The 14895-nt window shown below is 34.7% G+C and overlaps 1 long non-coding RNA gene across 1 annotated transcript in view; it reads right to left on the reverse strand.

The window, feature by feature from the left end:
- The window catches only part of LOC139585841 (uncharacterized), a 145280-nt gene extending 140131 nt beyond the window's left edge, over positions 1-5149 (reverse strand). Inside the window, exon 1 of the long non-coding RNA XR_011677372.1 lies at positions 3816-5149. This is a non-coding gene — a long non-coding RNA (uncharacterized lncRNA). The remainder of the gene's footprint in view (positions 1-3815) is intronic.
- Positions 5150-14895: the final 9746 nt, after the last annotated feature.

Consider the following 14895-nt stretch of genomic DNA (forward strand, 5'->3'; position numbering starts at 1 on the left):
AGCACCTCACATTCTTCACACCTCAGTTTATTGATCCACCAAACTCAAACTCAAGCCTGTTCCAAAGAAATGCTAGAGGAATGTAAGTGTGCCAAGCTTGCCAGAAGAAATGCTGAGTCCATGTCTGACCTTTGGCTCTCACTCCCACACACTGCAATGCAGACAGCATTATTGTTCTGTTGCCATAACAAGCTAACTGACTGGGAGGCTCTGGGCAATACCAAGAAATTTAAATACCTTTCAAACTAAAGCTATGGAAAAGGTATTTTTGAAAGAAATTTATACAACAAAGCTTCAAGTCACCATATTTTCAACTATGCAACTCTCCCCAGGAATTATGGAAAATGAATTATATGAGTCACTCTCACATGTCATTTGCACATTAATAACTTTGTTTCAAGTTTGGCGGCTTTTTAAATTTTGTGAATCAATTATTTTCAATGGCAGTTTTCAGTGCTTTTCAAAGAAATGCACTGATTTGTTAAGCAGGAATTTTTAACTGTATTTGTGACAGGATGTCAGCTTCTTGGACTCAGCAAAGTGAAATTGGAATCTCCTAAAGGCTCATCCTGACAGTCAGACCAGATGGACCATACTAGCTTCAACAAAGAGTACAAAAGAATCTGAAATCCTTAGTAAATAAAAGAAAAAAAAAGAGTATTGACAGACAGAATTGCTCTAGAGAAAAGAGGAAAAATGAGAAATATACTACATATGAAAGGATGAAATCCAGAAGAAAAGTTTAAGATAATAGTTTCCATTTGTTGCTCATAATAGAGCCAGTAATACATCCAGGACCAGGTATGAACAGATATTTCCTGATATGTGAGCATGTGTTAAGAAAGAAGTGAGAAAATCTCTTTCCTGATGAGCAATCAGTTGCACAACACAATGACGGATTCCACTGTGCAAAATAATACACTGAGAAAAAAAGATATTGGACAAATCCACCACTGATGACAAAAACACAATTTCCATGAGGAATGAAAAAAAAAAATTAGTCAACACACAGCTCCCTTCATATCTGTTGACAATCTTAGCCTCAATATATACAAATATTACACTATTTCGATTCACAGCTATAGCTATCAAAATGCAAACAAAAAAAACCCCTACATTGTCCTACACATAAAAAATAAGACAAATCCAGTGAATTAACACGCATAATTTTGTAGCATATAGCTCTGACCTTAGGGAATTTTTATTCTGCACAGAATTCAAACATTTTCACTCCAATGAATATAACCAGTACTTTGATCATTTTACTACAGTATAACTTTTAAGTTATTCCATGCAACTCTGCAAAGAAGAAAAAAAGGAGTTGTGAATCTTTCATCAGATACAGACATTTATATATTTTTCAGAATCTTTTTACCTCATCTGTATTATTAAATATAAATACAACTAGAGGAAACACATACAACATTTTAATTACTTTCTTGGTACTTTAATGTAACAGAAATAGTAATTCAGCTGCTAAAATAAATTACAATATCAGCATCTCAAACAGAAGGATGAGAAACTAAAATTGTTTGTTAAAAGCAAAATCTGTGATAAAAATTTTTCCAATGAAAGAGAACATCATCCAGATTTTACTATTTCTATTCACCTAACAAGGCTAGTACTACTATTCTTCAACCATAAATGCCATTCCTGAAGCAGAGACTTAGGATATTCATAAATATGCTTCATAAAAAGCTTATTCTATAAGAACCTTTTCCCCATCAATTCCCATACTTACCCCTTCACCAAAAGTCTAGTTCACCATGAAATAAACTAAGTGAAAATTGAGATAGTCTGCTTCATAAGAACAATTAGTATGCCTTAATATTTGTTGAAAATGTTCTCATTGATTCCTCCTTCACTGTGACTATGCCATTTGTGTTCAAATTTTTTGTCCTTCCACAAAATTCAGTTAGCCTAAATAGGAGTGATAAACTAATCACAGTTAAAAGGATCTAAAATTCCATGAACAATCTCCACCTGCAGACAATGACATAGGATGAAAATCAAGAACACAGGAAACTTGTAATATATAGGGGTACTAAATCCAGGTATTTTGTGCCAGAGTCATGAATGTCCCACTCTTCTTTATATACTCTTGAGTTCCACTAATCTGTCATGAACTGGAAAAGAGGGAATTATACTTCTACCAAGTTGTAGTGAGAAATAAATACCTTAAGACTGAGAGCACATTCTGGGACTTGGGTTCACATAAAACAAAATTATCTCTGACTAAAGATGGTGCCTAATCTTCTGTTTCAGTGTCCCTCCTCATACATTTCAAGACCAGAAACCAAACAGGAGAATTTCTGTCCTCTTCCTCATTCTTGTGAAGTCAAAGAGACCTGACAGTAGCAGGAGAAAACTCCATGCTCAAGCAAAAAAATATGATGCAATTGTTAGAAATGAGCATCCAAGATGCCACTACCACAAGAATCACCCAAATATGTTTTAAATATGGTTAGTACCAATGTTCATACTACTATGCATGTTAGTTATTTGATCTGTGCCCTTACACATAAATAAAATATCATGTAGTGTCACACAATATTTTTGAAAATATTATTAAATCTTAAATCTGCCTTCTTCTATTCTATTGTATATGTCTAAATGAAATACAGTGAATTTTCGTTACCATAGTAACCACAGAACTGAAGAAATTTAGTTTTGGCATAATTGCTGCATATGTTCATACAAATCACATCTCTTATTCTGAGCATTAGAAATGAAGACACTTCTTAACTCCATTTTTTAAAAAAAGATTAATGAAGAAACAAAAAATGAGATCAAGTATTTATAGACATAACACAACATATTCTTGTTTAATTCACTCATTTGCTTTTCTTTTATAATTAGAGTATATTTTCTTGCATTCTATTAAACCATTAGCTAAGTACTGTTTAAGTTATGTCTTTATGTTGATAATTAAGCCAGTTCTGTTGTAGTCATTAAATTCAAATTATTATTATAGAATAATAAATATGTTATTAGTCAAACATCCAGGAAGGGCTATAGAAACTTTATAAAAAATAAACATACCCAACAGTCTGGGATACAGTTATTTTGTTTTTATCATTTGCAATGACGTTCACATTGAATAAGGATAAATTTATGTGTGTCTTTAGTTTCAAGAAATAGTAGAAAAGGAAAGAGCACTCTAGGCATGCTGACACTAAGTCTTACAATAGCATAATTTTCTCAGCAGCATTAAAAAACATGCATTCAGCAGGAACAAATTAAGTCAATTCAGCCAGCCTATGAGTTATCTACAAATTCCTTTCCACTTCCTTATCATCTCCCAGAATGAATCTTAAATGTCTCATAAAATCCCCACCCCTAAACAATCCCATAACTCCATGGGACAAATAAACAGTAGGACAGGGGAATTTCCATGTTTTCGCTTCAGAACTAGAATTCTCTCATCCTTTCCCTTGTCTAGCTTTGTTTTCTCAATAATTCAGTACTGATTGTGCTGTTCCAGAGCTACTTTATGCTTATCAAGTTTATTATCATCAGTACTTTTCATTTTAATTTTCAGAAATATCAACAAACCGAAATTCAGAAAGAGTTTGGTAATACAGAACAGAGACAAATAAATCATAGTTAACATCAGCACAGATCATCTCTGTTTGAAAACTTTAATTCTTGGAAACTCAGAAGTGTTTTATTATGCCATCTCATACATTGAATTAAATCCTACAATCATAAAATGCATTGCCACAAAGAAATGTAAAGTAGAAGTCCAAGAATTTGTTTAGCACACAGTGTAATGCTTCTAATTTGAAGTACCAGCAATATAATTTTCAGTTTACCTTATCTCCTCAGACTCTTCCTGGCATGATTGGGCCAAGGTTTTCATGAAATTGTGGAATTGATCTTCAAAAATTTTGAAGGATACAATGGGTTCTCAAAAAAAAAAAAAAAAAAAAAAAAAAAGAATTAAAAAAGGAAAAAAGAAAAAAAGTTCAATCAAGAATAATGGACAAATGAATGAAAATTCATATTATTCGAAATAATCGCTGTTTTTAATGAGATATCTCACAGGTGTTGCAAGTTATAGAGAAACAACGCTAAAAAGATTTTATAACATCCCCTGACCATTAGAATCAGTGCAGCCTGGTTTTCCAGAGATGCGTGTGCAATATTTCCTCCCAGAAGCCCAGTGTCACTGAGTCTGACCAACCTAGCCTCCCCTGGTATTCCCTTCTGGGCATGTGCATGGGACTGTTTTGGCTGGCTGCTCCCAACGTGTCAATCAGTCAGCTGACTGCACCCTACAGAATATGTACTGGGCTAATTTAGAACTTCTTCTTTTCAGATGAGGAAATAATTTGGGCCTGCCAATTTTCATGCAGCTTGGAAGAATTTGACATCTTGGAGACTCCTAGCCATCTGTCAAATCTGGGTGGAAGAGACAAAAGCTACCAAAGTACAGGCACTGGCAGACCATATACAGTGACAGCATATACTTTGTTTTCTTAGATATCCTAAAACCCCACCAACTCTTTACTTGGAGGGTCCCTACAGTAAAGGGACCAGTAGGGACTCTTTACTGCTGCCATTTGTCACATTACCTTTCCATCAAACTATGTTTAGTCGGGATCTTAAACTTTACTATTTCATCAGTAAAACAGATACAGGTAAAATAGAAAAGGATCAGATCTCGTGCATACTAAAAACAAAAGAAAAATATAGAAAAAAAAAAGCCAAAAAATTGAGAGAACAAAGCAAGGGGTGCTGGCAATAGTAAAGAAAAGCAGGTGGGATAGTGCATTCAAGGAATGAAAGGTGCTTGCAAGCAAAGCTAGACAACATTACACAGAGTAAATACAAAGATGACAAAGTAAATGAGAGATAAAGGGAAAATAAAGAAGAGACTGACAAAGCCTGTGTGCCAAAACTGAAATGGGACAATACAAATAGAAGTGTCAGAGCATCTGTCAGAATAAAAAAGAAATTGATTACTTAATTAAGCATTTACAGAATTCCATGACAGAGCAGAAGGGGTCGAACTAGGTTGAAAAATTATTTTCTCTTTAGTGATAACAGAAGTGTAGAAGAATGTTAAAACAGACCCCAAGATAATACCTCAATGGATTGAAAGATCAGAGGTAATTTCAACTAAATCCTAACCACTTCTGACAGATGCATGTCAAATCTGTTTTAATATCTTTTACTGACAGTTTCTACCAGATGTCCAGGCAAACTTAAACCAAGGTTTTTAACCACCTTTGTCACTAGTTAGCCACCTATCTAGTATAATATGCTCTCCTTATCACATCTGTATGGACACAGAAAATAAGAGTTTGCATTCATCGTGTAAACAACTTCCTAAGGATTTGAGAACTGCTATCGCTTTCCTTCTCTACAATAAACAGACCAAATTCTTCTAAGTTTTTGCACACACACTCTCCTACCCCAGAGATTATGCTTTCCAACTTTTTTCCTGGTCTCTTTCTCCAAGTTCTCCCCAGCTGGCCCAGGTCCAGACATACACCCTAAGGAGGCCACAGCCTTCCAGCTGATGCCTTACCCAAGGAGAGTGGGTAATGCTTTTGGTTTCATATCCTGATAAAGCTCTTGTTTCTACCCCAACAGCATGACATGGTTAGCTTGTCAACTTACAGACATTTTCATACTTTATCTATTATTTTCTTGTCCTCTGTACCCATTATTACTGCTTATCAATAATACTAGGTGCTTTTTCTTCCTGATTTACACCCTATTCTCTGACTTCTCAAGATCATTTCACATTCAAAATGATCCTGTCCTTCAGACTGCTTGCAGCTCCCCTCCACCAAGACTTTGTGTCCAAATTGGGAAAGAATCATGCAGTCAGGGCTTGCAGTCAGCATTATTTCATTGTTCTTCATGCATAAGATATGGCTTTGCTGGTTCTCTGTTCTTTCAAAGAAAAAAAGGAAAAAAAGGAGAAAGGAACATTTTAAAATGCTGATCCATCCCTGTTTGATTTCTCATTTTAAGCTGTATGTATTTTATTACTTTATGTTTCAGAGGGGCTTGAAGTTCAATCATAATTTTAGCCATTATGCATATTATATAAATAGTTCACTTGCAAAAATTAGAGAAACAAAATGAGTTGAAAATTTGGCAGGATCATGCAATCTATTTAAAATAAGAAAAGGGAACACAACACACCACCAAATAACATGAAATTGCATCTGTGTGTTCTCTAGCTTAGGGAGAAAATCTTGCCAAATTCCGTATCGAGTGCTGAGTAACTATAAACATATTCTTATTCAGTTGGAGTAAGATGTATTTTGTGGCACTGTTCACATCTTAGCAGCTAGTTAAGTCTTGATGTTATATGGAAGACTTGTTTAAAAAGAAACTTAATAGAAAAGTATTTTTAAATTATATAGTCTCAGACTCCATTTTTATAAGGATTCAACATTAAAGGAATGATTAATTTACACAATTGGATATCACTACATTGAGAGTACCTTCTTGTACCTGCCATGTTCATGACCATAAAAAATTACTGCTCTATGACAAAGCTGTGTATGACAGGAAAATTAAGAAAGAAAAAAAAGACAGAAAAAGAAGACTAGAGAAGAAATGATAGATAAAAAACCAGTAATATCCCAAGATAACTGGAGCTGCTGCTCACTCCAGCAAATTCTTTCTCACCATTGTCCAAAGTGACACATCCTAAACCATAAAAAATTTTCTATAGGAAATGTGATCATTACCTTTACTGAGTATTTTTGCCCCACAATTTAGCAATTTGAAGTTTAATTTTCAAACAAAGCTAAAAAAAAATCCCCAGTAAAATTAACCCAGAAATAAATTTTTGACATGTTATCTGAAATTTTGCTACATATTTGAGCAAAAAGAATATATGAGAGACTTTTTTGCTAGATTCACTCTCTATACAAATTTCTTTTTTATCACAGATTTTTTCTCTAATATATAATAGTTCACTATGTACACAATTAAAAGTTCATATAAATATCCATTTTTTGTTAGAGAAAGTTTTAATTTCTCGTCCATAGGAACAGAATGGCATAATCCTTAGTGTCTTTGCTTTTCTTGATGGGAGTGAAGCCAGTGCAAAGCCCTTTTTGGAATGCATACAGATAGCCTAAAATTTAACATCACCCTTCACAAGGGGATGCCTTCACTCATTCTGTCTTTACACCAACAGTTTCAGACCTACCTGTCCTATTATGCAAAATATCAAACCTGAAACAGTTACCTAGAATGCAGTTACTGCTACCATGTCCTCATTTCATTTAGCTCCATCTAAAAGTTCTTTAAAATAAGGCATATATATGATGCTGACTATCTACATCTTAATACCACACCTTAGAGTCAGGCAAACTCAAACCACACAAAGGCTATATAATCTGAAAAGATGAGGGCATTTACAAAATTTGAGAGCCCCTCAGTAGGGAAGCAGGCTTAGGAGACCCAGGCATCAATTTTGTACATGATAGTGGTGCAGAGTCACTAGAGGCACTCAGGCTGCAACTCCAGGAACAATAATCTTAGAGGACTACAAATCAAACACCTTCAAAACCTTAGTCAATCTCTCGATTGCCAAAAGCATGCTAAAATTACAGGCTCTCATTCAGCAAAAAAGAGTTTTCCAATCAGTTTGAAAGAACATGACCAAGTCCCACAATGATCACATTTCATTTGGGATCAAAACCAACCCCTCAACTTTCAATGTACATCTCAATGTGATCAATACAGAAACACAAGAAGGAATTTCTGCTCAGGCTATGTCCTGATGGAACACTCAGTCAAGCACAGCACCCATGAGCCCATCCCTGGCAGTGTTCAAGTCCAGGTTGTTTGGGGCTCTGAGAAATCTGGTCTTGTGGAAGGTGTCCCTGGCCATGGCAGGGGGGCTGGAACTGGGTGATTTTTAAGGTCCCTTCCAACCCAAACCATCCTCAGATCTGAGGAAACTCGCAACCTGCTCCATGCCCCTCTTCTGCCTGATCAATGCTTTCCAACTTCCAATGCTTGCATGGCTAATGCCCTGAAATCACCTTGATTATTAATGTTTCCAGATAGAACTTTGCTACTGACATTGATTTTGCAATGAAAATTTATAATGGTAAACAGTACTCCATCATCCAAAATTTGGGAACTAGTATTTTAGAGAATAAAGCCAATCTTTGCCTCTTTAATTCTTCCATATATCCATTATTAGTTACTAATAAACGTGCTCCAGAGCAGTTCCCATGGTTTCTACCAGTCCTGATTATTAAAAAAAACGTCCTGGAAATTATTGCATGATGTAAAAAGCCTTTTCACACAAATTTATGAAGAGACTAAGACTCACGGAGGGCTCTTAATTAAATCTGGTTCCCTCATGAGAAGTATATGCTCAGCTTTCCATAGTTCTCCTTTGCTTTAATGATAGATTAAAATTAAGTTAAAGAAATAGGCAGAAGGTGCCTCATTTGTATTTACTCCTAGATTGCCCTTTGCTTCCACTTTCAACACCTCATACTCTACCAGAAAACAAGACATTTAGGGCACAGCCCAAAAATCCAAAAATCACTTTCTCATGTATTCTGTGTCCTCATCATCACTTTGTGAAGACTTTATGTGAATTCTAGTATATTTGACTTTATCCTGTATGTACTGAATGAGAAAAAAGAAAGAGGGGTGATGAAGTGTTTAACTTCACTTTACTTCCTCAGTATAATCTTGGTGAAGACAAGATGTGGTACCTCTAAAGTAATCACATAAAAGCAGTGAGTTTTAAAGTCTCCAGTTTATTAAATCTCTTTCTCTCTACAGATATATATATATATATATATAATATGAAGACTAACTATATCTGCATTCTGTTGTCCTGGCAACATCTGAGTGACTGCTGAAATACCAGACACGAATGGTCCACAAACATCAAGGAATATTGTCCAGTTTCTGTGTACTACTACTATCATGCCCATTTACATATCAAAAGGATTAAAAAAAATTATAGATGTGTTATCACAACTAAAATTATTTTTAGTAAACATATACATCATGCTACAAAGCAAATCTAAGTGCTATTGTGGCAGCTGTTACAACATCATCTGGAAAGAATGAAAGAAAGAATCAGCTTCCTTCATCCTTCTGACAGGCTCCATCAGGGGCATAGGCCAGTGCTGCCACTAATCCCTTGTACTGTGCTGTAGGTTCAACATTTGCAGCAAGTATCACTGAACAAAGGAGCCTGTAAAACAGACACCAACTTCAAAGCCAGTTCTAACAATGGTGCTTCCAATGCCAGCTCCTCCTGGTAGATAGAGAGGCAACTTGAAAAGCAGTTAAAACCACACTTACTTCTCCAAGAATGTTGCATTGTGGTAAATATCTCAAAATAAATAGCCTTTTATAGAGAACAACAAAAAATCTTTGGTACCAAATAAAACTGTGGGACAGCAGTTACCAGGAGAATGAATATCATGTTCTGATATTTTATAGGCTTTGAAATCACAATTTTTACCTTTGCCAAGACTGAAGAAAGGAGATAAGTAAAGGTGATAGATACTGCATTTTTACTTTTCCAGGCTAAATTCAGGACTTCAGATCCTCAAGCTGTTGTACCTATTTCTCATATTTTGATTAATCACTTCTTATTTTGCAATACAGTTTTTGCTTTCTTCTGTGCTTTTCCAAGGAAAAAAGAAACTACTCTTGAAGCAATAAAAAGTCACTCTTTTGAGTCACAAATATATGACTAGTTACATCATTACTGTGCTTGATCTAGTGGAGGAGTTATTGATCTTGGGAGCCATTGTGAAACAAAGAACATGTTGTCTAATCCTCTGATCGCTATCATAATAGTCCTGTGGCCAACCTTAGTTTTAGATTTCTCAAACAATTTCAGAAAAAAAATCACTTAGATAGCTGCCAGCTAACTGATACTTTTGAAATTTTAGGTGGTGTTAGTAAAAACTAGATTAATCCAGATTTGAGCGTCTTTGAGGTTAGCTGTATAATTTATTAATAAATGGGAATACAGCTTCAAGAGTGTATTAATATATTCATTAATCTCATAAAAAGCATTATCTGCTGCCTTTTTTTTGGAATAGCATAAAGATTATTCTTGCAGTTAAACACTACAAGTTATGTTTTAAAAGTTACTGAAAAGAAGCAGAACACATACTATTTTATTAACATATGAACACATAATTTTATTCACATACAGGTATATTAAGGAGCATTTTAAAATTTTGCAATTGTGGATTTATAAGCATATAAAAGATTTAAAAAACCCATGTAGATCCTCAGCTCCTAGTTAGCAAATTACCAGCTAAGTATTTCCAGTGAATGTCTCTTTGGACCTTTCTTATAACCTTTCACCCTCATTAAAGAACAACTAAGACTTTAACAGAACTATGAAATCCTGAACATCTGCTATATGTTGCTGTTTTGTGAATTTTTTGCAGATTCATCTCATAGTCCAGAGAATGTAAAATGACACAGAATATTACAAAAGCCTACCATATGCTAAAATATAGATTATTTTACATCTCTGTAGGACTCCTCTGAACCTGCTTTTCCCCCTTTTGTTAATGACAGTGAAATACATGCTAGATCAGTCCATACAGGAAATGCAGATGGTCTGTACGGTGTGTGTTGCAGAACAGGAAAATCTGAAAATGTGGCACCAATTGTGCCTTTTTTCCCAGCCTACACACAAAGCATACACTGCAAACAAAAGCTGCAAGAAGCTGAGCTCATAGCATTGAATGCTGAATTGTGATATTGAAATTCAGGGTTTGCTTCTTTAATCTTCCCTTCTGCAACACAAGTGAGAAATGACAAAAAAAATTACAAGAGAAAACTTGAATCTTCTTGAATAATGAAGGAGAGGAAAGACCAAATATGGGAGGGATGTTAAGCCACATCAGAAGCACCAGGCCAGGATCCATAGCAGTATTTCTACACCTAGCTCCAATTAGGAACTTAACTCAGTGCTTTCACTTAGAATGAGGTGCCTAAAATCATCTAAAACTCAAAATTTCAACACCTGAGTTTATAATTCTCCTGTATCACCTCTCTGATCTGCACCTCAAGAAATGGAATGGAATTGCCCAGTCTCAAATTGCCTTGGACCAGAGTGTTGGTAAAAAATTGCAGATTTTATTATCTTCCTTTTTTTTCTTCCTTTTCATACTTCAGCACAAATAACTTCTTAGACGTCCAAGTTGTGGCTTTAATTACGTATATGGGAGCATAACTGACTTAAGACAAATTTTGCATGGCTTAAAACAATAAATAACTTAACACAAATTCTGGTAATGTGTAAACTGCAAGAAAGTGCTACTAACCCTAGGTGGAACACATAAAGTTGAGACCCTGCCTCAGTTGCTCATTAAATGTACTACAAATGTTTCAGCAGACTCAAGGAGAAAATTTATCTGTTTAGCTGTGCACAATTTTCATTAGGTACATTTTCAGAACATAACCATATGCTGAGGTTTCCTTTTAAAGGGTTTTTATGTTTTCAGCCTTTATGCAATATTTTAATAATCCAGTATTGTCTAAAGTGGGAAAATAGAATGTGTGTCCCAGATTCACTTCATAACATCTGCTTTCTACTAATCAAGTAGTGCAAAATTAATTGTATCCAGCATAATGAGTTTCCCATTCTGCAACTTTGAGAAACTCCTAGGGTGATGGAGGAAATTTTAAGTTCTTCCTTTATCACATTTAAACCTTGTCATGTAATATGTAGAGTGGGAGAAAATTAAATGTACTGCAGGATGTACTACTGCCCCATCCCCAGTTTTTGCAATTATATTTCAGGGCAAAATTTGGATAGCCCCCAAAGAAGCTGCATTATTGGAGAGAAGACTAAGCAATGAGACTGTTTTATAAGAGTTCATAGAAAATCATGAAACAGAGATGTTGTTGAAAGTTTTTTTTATTGAATCTTACAGAGTATTCAGTGAAATGTATTTGCAAATGTTATAATGGTGTGATACAATTATTCAAAACGCATTCATAACTGAAAAGACTAGTCAGATGCAATCAATCAGATCAATACTCTAGCAATGGATAAGAGCTTCATATGAAAACTGGAGGGAGAAGATTTTCTGGCAAGTTAGAGACCTCACTTTTTTTAAATTACGGTGTCAAAAATGCTGTATTTAGTATATAATACCCCCTGCATTAAGCAGGGGGTAGGACTAGATGACCTCCAGAGATCCCTTCCAACCTCAACTATTCTGTGATTCTCTGTAAAATGCTGAAGTATTTGAGTTAAATTTGGTGAGGCATAGTTTTAATCCCTCAAGGAATTGCACACATAAGTCAGAGAAAAAGTAGGTATTGGTTTCTCGCACCTGGGTTGGCTGCTTCATTACTGGGTTACTGAATGGGAGCAGTCAACTGTATGTGGAATGTCTATAAGCTTTTCTTTTCTTTCAACTGCCAGAAAAAAAAAAAAAAGTTATGTTACAGTACAAACAATATGTTTAATTTAGCATAATTTTTTTTTCTCCTAGTGTAAAAAGCCACAAATTTGGTTCTTTATGACTCATTCCCACCACATACATTTTTCACTTTGGCTGAGAAGGCAAATATTCAATTATTCATGCGACTCTCTTTAGAACACACTGCAGCTATGACAATGCTGGAAAGCCAAATATTATGCTTAAAAATGGTGTCTTGGCTGTTATTAACTAATATCCCTGTATATGATTGCTATCATGGCCTGTCACAAAACTGCAATGTGTTGTGTGTTACAATGCAAGTTTTGTGACCATCAGGTACTTTTTTCCAGGGTTTGCTTGTCTATATATATGAATGCTGTCTCTGTTCCATTCTCTAACTGTAGCAGGGATTCTGGTGATACCTATATATCTCTTTCTAGGCAACCAATTTCTTTATGATTCCTGCAAGTCTAAAAGAAACCATCACTAAAGCAATAGAATTTCTCACTTGAGTCAAGGAGGTTTGCACTGAACAGCTGATAAAGATCATATCTAGTATCAAAATACATGGTTCAGGGAGACAGACATTGTCTTCCAACCATTATGAGGTGAGAGATGCAAATTTTTTGTGACAGAGCTGTTGATAACTTAGAAGATGCTGCCATGAATTTAAAAAGAAAAATTGCCCACTCAGATCTGAGCAGGAAAACAAAGTGAAGCATTGAAGATAATGCACACAAAACACAGGCTTACAATGCACAGGAAGCAATTTAAAGTAGAGGATAGCAACCAAGGCATTAATAATAGATATGGAAATGTATCACTGTGTTGAAGGATATAATACTGTTTGTAAAACTATGTTTGACTTTATATTCACTTAAAAGTAAGTAATGAATTGGAAAATTCTGAACCAAAGGCTTAAGAATGACATAAGAATCAATTTTTGAAAAACAAGCAAAAACAAAACATTGATTGAAACCAACTGAGCATTTTTTCCCAAGAAATACATCTATGTATAAGAAATCATAAAATATGGATCTGTGTTTCTACATAATCCAGAACATGTACATTTATACATGAATGTCAGCACTCCTAACTAGGAATTGCCCATTAAGGAAACCACTACCTGTTGCATTAATTCAGTGTCATTACTTTTTTATTTTAAATTCTTACTTTGCAACAATGTAGATATGAATCTTTATCTGAAAAGGAATACAAAGCCCTCCCTGGACAAAGACAAGCGTTCCACAGACTTTTGTTGAGACTAATGTGTGAATTAACTTACACACACCTCCAAACACCAAAAGAATGCATATCCTGTAAACAAATTTTTTAATCTAGAGGACCTCATTACAATAAATGCAGAAGAACATATGTATTGTTTCCCTTCTTTTTTTTTCCCCCCCCCCCAGGATCCCTTCCTTAACTAAGCACTCCTATAAGATAATACTGAGCCAGGAGAGGCTCCTGAATATATCTTAGATTACCATAATTATACACAGCAAGTGGCTGCGTGGTACTTAGTTCCCAGCAGGGGTTAAACCATGACAATATTTATACACAATATAATAATAACAGCAGCAGCAGAAGGCAGTGGTGTAAATTTGAGATGCTTTTCCACTTTTTAAAATAAAATTTACAATACACTTAACAATGAGATAAACAGCAAATATAAATGCCTCCCAAATTGCGCTCCTGGCAACAAAAAGTGTTTATTCACTTGGAAGATGTCTAGAAGCTGAAGTCTTGCCAATAATTTTAATCTTATCTCTCACATATGGCAAATTATAATATTTTTCATTATTTATAATATAGCTTAAATGTAGCTTAAGGAAAACACTTTAGGATAGGTAAAAAGAATAATTGTTGTCATAACATTCTGCAGTTTTTTTAGACTGCAACTGATACACTCAAATATGCCTCTCCCCTGTCAGAACTGTCATTCAAAAGTTGTGTCACAGAAGCTCTTAGGTCTCAAAATTTCATAGCTTTGATTAGCTTTCAAGAATAAAGCAGATTAAACAGCTTACACCTTTAGTGAATTTTGAGAGAGCAATTGTCTTTTATAACTATCAGCATGCTGCCTAGATAATGGAAATAATTAAATTACATGTACTGACAATAGTCCAGATAATCACAGTAGTGATGCTCGTAGACCTGTAATTACCTTTCTTAGTTTGAATTCTTATTGAAATCTCCCTCATAGGAAATGTTTTAAGGAATCCAATAATGATACTTTTTCTGAATTTTGAAAATCTACAATGAATGTAATGAATTTTTAATCAACTGAACATTTCAGATAAGTCTAAAATGCATGTTATCTCTTCATGTTTGTTTTACTTGGAGAAAGTGGCATTCTTATTTCACATCATTATCTTCACAGATATTACTGAATAATAAAATCATGTTTTGCGAATCATTTCTATTTTCACGGTACATTATCTTGTGAGAGCACAAAACTGAAGATTATATATGCAAT

The sequence above is a fragment of the Agelaius tricolor genome, unplaced genomic scaffold (genome assembly GCF_023055355.1).
Source record: "Agelaius tricolor isolate 1412-34295 unplaced genomic scaffold, bAgeTri1.0.p SCAF_2, whole genome shotgun sequence".
In the NCBI taxonomy this organism is placed as follows: domain Eukaryota; kingdom Metazoa; phylum Chordata; class Aves; order Passeriformes; family Icteridae; genus Agelaius; species Agelaius tricolor.